This window comes from Trachypithecus francoisi, unplaced genomic scaffold (genome assembly GCF_009764315.1).
Source record: "Trachypithecus francoisi isolate TF-2019V2 unplaced genomic scaffold, Tfra_2.0 Lachesis_group2, whole genome shotgun sequence".
Classification (NCBI taxonomy): Eukaryota; Metazoa; Chordata; class Mammalia; order Primates; family Cercopithecidae; genus Trachypithecus; species Trachypithecus francoisi.
In genome coordinates this window covers 91994673-92001828 of record NW_022681465.1, presented here as the reverse complement: position 1 = coordinate 92001828, position 7156 = coordinate 91994673, and positions in this window count along the sequence as shown.

Here is a 7156-nt window from a genome sequence, read left to right as displayed (position 1 = left end):
GGGAAGAGCCCCTTATATTACCATCGGATCTTGTGAGAACCCACTATCATGAGAACAGCATGGGGATAACTGCCCCCATGATTTAATTACCTCCCACTGGGCTCCTCCCACGACACGTGGGCATTATGGGAACTACAACTCAAGATGAGATTTGGGTGGGGACACAGCCAAGCCACATCAATATTGAAAATTGAAGTACTTCAATTTTGATTAGTGTAGACTAATGCAACATGCGAATGTAGAGGCCTTTTGCTCACTCTTCGCACTAAGAACTTTTAACTTTTGAAGGGTCCTGACAACAGACATTTCAGTGATAATTTACCAAGACAGCAGAACTGTTTGTTGCTAAAAATAGTTATGCAGGATAAAATGCAATCTATGCTTTTATAAGAACCTGTGATGCTAGTTTACCTCTAATTACAGATATCCATATCTATGTATGTATATTTTTTAATCAGATGTGTTTTGGGCTCAGAAGTTATTAAAAATTCAGTCAAATGATGGGAGTGATGTTTTGAAGATTAGAATCATGTAGCTGATTCACATGAGTTATTAGACCATGATAAGAGGCACAGAGGAAATATAACAAATGAAATCAGCCTTCTTGCCTACTGATTCCGCATAATTTTAAAAATTAAATTTGGGCTTTTGTCTATATGCAAATTTGTCCTAAAAATTCCAATCTTTTGAAAGCGTTTTGATACTTAGAAAAAAAATTTAAGACTTTTCTAAATAGAATATACAAGATGGTACAATCTGATTGGATAATAATGCATCAGTGTTCTAAGTTAATAATTATCTAAGGCAATAGTTAACATTTAAAACATACAGTGACATCATTTCTGAATTTCTACTTTCTACTTGTCTAAATGCCAAATATAATTATACACAATTACTGCTTAAAGATGATGAAGGTTTTGATTTCAGAAAGTTCATCACTATCACCTTTTCACAGAGAATTGAATTTGATGATCTATTAAAGCCCTAGTGGGTGTCTGATTTAGCATATTTGACTATTTTCACAAGCCACGATCCATCTAACAAAGACAGATGTTCCCAGTAGAGGTCAGTCTTGTGTTGATAGTTATTGTATCATAAAGGAAAACTAGGGATTTTATGTTTAAGTCCAGTATATTTGATATAGTTAGCCATTAATTGTGGAAGAAGGAAACTTAAAGATTGATCATCTTTATTGTAACAAAAATTATTGTGGGTAAGATTTCAGCTCCTTTATTACCATATGTTTTCCTCAAAACCCCAGAAGGCTTTACTGCTTGCTGAATACTCCCTAAAAGGGACTTATCAATGGTAGAAATTAACAATTATCTAAATGTAGCAACAGATAATTTGGGATAAATGTCAGATCACTGGATTTTAAAGTGAAAATATTTCTTGGAAATTTCAGTCTGAGAAGAAACACAGAGGTAGGATAATTTTATGCATCAGCTTCTCATCTTAGCTGTCTTCTCTGCAATATGAGAACAACTGTGTCTGTTCTCTTTCCTTCAGATAAATCTTGTTTTATTCCTCAGACTAATGTTTTGGTCTCTAAACCAAGATTTTATAATAAATGCAGATATGGCAATCTGAGATAAAGCATTTGTTTACAAGTAATGCCTTTGGAGTTGTTGATGCCAAAATACAATAAGCAGTCAAACCAGCAGAGCCCAGGAAACATCTTTGAGGTTACGGAGATGATAAATGACTTTACCGAAGGTAGATGGTGTGATGGAAAGAGCAGTGTGTTAGCAGCAGTGATTCTGCCACAGGATAGCTTGAGGAGGCTTTAATCTCCCACACCTTAAATAAATATAATTAAGTAAACAGTGTGTTTACTATGCAAATACAGTCTAAAAGCAAGACTCCTAGTTCCTTCTTTCCAACTAAATTATTACACAACGGTCCTTCCCAGTAGAATTTGTAGCACCAATATTAGGTAGAAATCAGAATATTTGGATTTTAACCTGTGGCACTGCCAGTTGGGCAAGTGACCTTGAGCAAGCCACAACCTCTCTGAGATTTGTCTTTTTCTCAGTAAAGTGAAGGGATTGGATTTGGAAGGAACAAACTCCAGTGTTTTCCAGGACAGGAAGATATTAGAAGTTACTGAGATGGAGGGGTCAGTGGAGAAATGGAGTGTGTGGGCCTTACAATTAGGTATCTGATAGAGATAAAATGTTGAGTGCTCTATGTTGGCCAAATTTATGCTATATGTAGAGGCAGGCAGACAGATGCAGATGAGAAAACTGGGAGAGAGGTGCCCAGTTACAAATGCAAAACTTCAACTCTGGTCTTCTCTCCGATGATCTGGAGTTCTTCCCACTTCACCACACTAAGTCTTGTCACTGACAGGAGTGTGTGGGCTTGATCCAAGCAAATCCCTGAAAGAGAGGGCTTATATTTGGTTCCCTTTATCTCCATCTATGCTCCTTCTTTATTGTTTGGATCCCTTTCTCTTTATCCACTACCTCCTTAGTTGTGCTCAGGTGTTTTCTGAGCATGAGCTTTGTAGGAGGCACCTTTCAGGAGCTGAAACAGTCCAGTCCCCACCTCTCTTTTCAGGCTCTCCACTATGATGTTGACATTTGCCCTCCACAGAGCTTATACCAGGCTGCATTATGTTTCTTCATGAAGACTAGTTAGCTAAGCAAGTGCTTAGAGCCCTTTCACTCATTGAGTTTATTGTAGAGCCTTAATACTGCAGGTGCTAGGCTGGGCAATGATGGAGGGAGAAAGACGGCTTTAACTCTGAAGGAGCCTCAGCCCAATGAGGAAAGCAAATATGTCTACATGTAACTCTAGACGATGAAGTCAGACCCCTGTAGAGTGCAGGGTATGCAGAGGAGAGGTAATTTTTCCAGGGCAGTGGAGGGATGTGCAAAGTGTTACTGAGGAGCTAATATTCAAGTTGAGCCCTAAAGAATGTGTCCACCAGTGAGGAAGGCAGGGAAGAGGCATTTTCTCAGAGGAAATAGCATGAAATAACGGTCTGGTGAAAACTAGAAATGACTTAACAGTTCCATGTGGTCCAGGTAATGCTAATACTTCAATATAAAGTCTGACATGGCTCTCTGTAAAGGACTGAGAAATAAGGCAATTTCATGAACTGTGACCAGGCAGGCAGGGGACTTATTTTTAAGTAAGGAGTTTTTTGGCACCTCTCAAATAACATCTCTGACATGTCTTCCTCTTCTACATATTCCAGGTCAGTTGATCCAGATCTCAATGCTCTTTGGAATTTTCGGATTCTTATTAGGTTGCTGCTACACCATGGTTTCTCTTTCCACATTTTCACAGGGCATTCCTGCATTATCTGTACTGACGAGTTTACAATAGTTGCAGTAATTGTTGGTGTTGATGAACCTTCCTTATGCTTTATGTAAAAGAGTGATCCTTTTATTGTCAGTTTCTACTTTTCCATCAACAGCCTGTTGTTGGTGTTAATGAACCTTCCTTGTGCTTTATGTAAAAGAGTGATCCTTTTATTGCCAGTTTCTATTTTTCCATCAATAGCCTGTTATTCCATGCCTCTGGGTCTATACTGTTCCATTTCATAACATTTAATGAATGTTAGAAGTGGCTCTGCAAATGCATTGCCTTAATCTTGTTGCCTGCAGTGAGATGCTTTTAATATTTTCTCCACATGTGAACTCAGTGTTTTCCTTTAGCTTTTCTTTAATTTCCATGTGGTTAATCTCACTACTGCAGGGAGCCTGGATATTTATAGATTTTTCCCTTTCACTCTATCTTCAATAATTTGCTTTTGCATTGAGTGAACACATCCATCACAATAAATGGTCCTTTTCTCATTTGTATTGACTTGCATTTGTATAAACCAGATTGCCTTTTTATAGTATTATTAATGTTCATGGCAATTTTCAGTAGCTTGGGGAGCTGGGTATGAGAGTTGGCACAGAGCTTCAAGTTTTTGTATTAGATCAAATGACTCATGTCATGATGCCTGGTTTCAAGCTTTATCATTAAGTCAAGACCAAGGTTATATGTTTTTTTTTCCCTTAATTGCCTCAATATAAAATGAGAGTATTAAATAAGCATCTCTAAATTATTCCCTATTTCATTAAAATGTTCCTGATTTGATAGCCATTTTGTGCACTGAAAGATGTAAAATATTCCAATTACATTGTTGACTATTTTCATAATCAGTTCAATGTTATAAACTTGTATAGCTCCTAGTAGAAATAAATAGGGAACTGAGTTATACACAGTTCATATTGATCATTCTTAGATGCTGTTGTTTTCTGATAGCTCAATTTATTTTAACAGTCTACAATGATGACATTTTAAAATTATATTATTTTGATACTTCATTTATATTCTTTTAATATAAGTTAATTTTTTCCTGTCACTGGGCATGTCATTGGTTTGCAGATTGTTGGGAAGAATATCATTGGCAGGACTTGTATTGCTGTTCTTTGGGCAAAAGCAAACTGGTCTAGAGATCATCAAACTTTTTCTAGCTTGTGGAAGGCCTCTCAGAAAATGTCTTTCAGAAGCAGCTCTGTGTGCTCAGACCCCTGGAACCAGTCATTCTGCTGCAACAGAGGCCTGTGCTTTCCTATTGCCACCCATTTTCACTTCTCAGCAGCCTCTTCAGATATTAATGGTATTTCCATAATTCCAGTTGCATATGCTTTTTTGTTTCTTATCTATGCCACTTGAATATTGGGACATTTTGGGAGCACTTAAATATTTGCTTCAAAACTTCACATATTTGTGGTATTTTTCTATAGTAACTTGTGGTTGTTAGAAATGCTGAAAATAAATGGTGCTGGGATAACTGGGTAGCCAAATGCAGAAGATTGAAACTGGACCCCTTTCTTTCACCATATAGCAAAATCAACTCAAGATGGATTAAACACTTAAATATAAAACCTAAAACTATAAGAATCCTAGAAGAAACCCAGGAAATACCATTCTGGACATCAGACCTGGCAAAGACTTTATGGTGAAGATTCAAAAAGCAATTGCACCAAAACTACAAATTGACAAGAGGGACCTAATTAAACAAAAGAGCTTCTGCACAACAAAAGAAACTCTCAACAGAACAAACAGACAACCTACAGAATAAGAGAAAATATTTGCAAACTATGCATCTGACAAAGGTCAAATATCCAGAATCTATAAGTAACTTTAAAAGGTCAACAAGCAAAAAACAACCCAATTAAAAGTAGGCAAAGGACATGAATACACTTTTCAAAAGAAGAGATATGAATGGCCAATAAGCATGTAAGAATGCTCCACATCACTAATCATTAGAGAAGTTTAAATCAAAACCACAGTGAGATACCATTTCGTACCGGTCAGAATGACTATTCTTAAATAAAAGTCAAAAAATAACATGCTGGTCAGGTTGCAGAGAAAAGGGAATGCTTATACAACTGCTGGTGGGAAGGTAAATTAGTTCAGCCACAGTGGAAAGCAGTTTGGCTCTTTCTCAAAGAACTTAGAACTACCATTCAATCTGGCAGTCCCATTACTGGGTATATACCCTAAGGAATAGAAATTGTTCTACCGTATAGACACATGCATGCATATATTAATTGCAGCACTATTCACAGTAGCAAAGACATGGACTCAACCTAGATGCCCATCAGTGGGGGACTAAAGAAAATGTGGTTCATACACACCACAGAATACTACACAGTCATAAAAAAGAATGAGAGATCATGTCCTTTGCTGGAACATGGATGGAGCTGGAGGCCACTAACCTAAGCAAATTACTGTGGGAGCAGAAAACCAAATACCACATGTTCTCATAAGTGGAAGCTAAACACTGAACACACATAGATGCAAAAACGGGAACAAGAGACACTGAGACCTAGTTGAGAGTGGAGGGGGGAGTAGGGTGAGGATTGAAAACTACCTATGGAGTACTATGCTCATTATCTGGGTGATGAAGTAATCTGTACCCCAAACTCCTATGACATGCAGTTTACCCCTAAAACAAGCCTGCACATGTACCCCCTGAACCTAAAATAAAAGTTGGAAAGGAAAAAAAAATGCTGAAAATGTATTGTTTCATTATCCCAATAAGCTCTTACTGTAATATTTTATCTTAGTGGCTTTTTGGGGGAGTATATCTCCAATATAATTTAAAATAATCACAATTTCTGTTTTCTGGATTCAGTCATCTTTACTATCATATTAAATTACTTCTAAGACATATATTTTTTCTCCACATTTTAGCATCTCTGAAACTAGAATGCATCTTTCAACTAAGGATATATGATAGTTTAATTGGCAGCATTTTTTTGTAGTGGTAGAAAAATTAGTGGTGTCCTAGATTTAATAAAATGTGGCATTTTATTTTTATTTTCCAAGGACAGATAATGGAAGGTGGTTCATGATGTCAGTGATTTCATCTGTTTATGCTTTGAGTAAGCATTCCTGAGTATTCTCTGAGCTTCTTTTCTGTTCTAATCTTTTCTATGCAAGTCTGTCTTCTATCTTGTTCATTTATGTATTCATTCTCTGCAATGAGTGGAAGTATTTGACAGAAGGTAAAAGCATTTGAAATTTGTTTACTCTCCTCTCCTAAATTTCTATGCATATGACTTTATACGTGGTCAGGCCAAGGAATTTTTCTGTAGCAGGGGATGGGGGAAGGAGAAATTATGGGAATAGTGGTGGGATTAGGACTTTTATAACAAGAATGCAAAGAAGAACCAGTGTTCAGCTTTTAATTACTGTAGTATGTTTTTAATAATGCTGGCAATGAGGAAAGCTTGACTTTGTCAGGCGAAGGAAGGATTTTCTGAATTTCTTTAAACCTCAGAAATGTTGTAAAAGAACTATTTCTAGAATTTCTTCCAGAGTCTCAAGGTATTGGTTTATCTAGAAAGTATGATTTGGATCAGAGCAAGTAGATGCCCTCCCCTTTTGGTCTCATGGAGTAAGAGTCCTGTTTTTTCCTTAAGGTCCTTGCTTTTCCCCTTCTTAGGGCTGTGCCTCAAATGAGATGAATGTAGAAACATCAGGAAAGGTTTGGAAGAGTCTGAGAACATTTGAGCTAGTGGTCTGCTCCCCTGTCACAGCATGAGGGAGACCACAGACATTAGTTGGCTCCACTTCAGCCTTCAGGTCTGGGACATGATCAACAGTGAGAGAGCAATGACGTGGAGGTAACCTTGGAGAC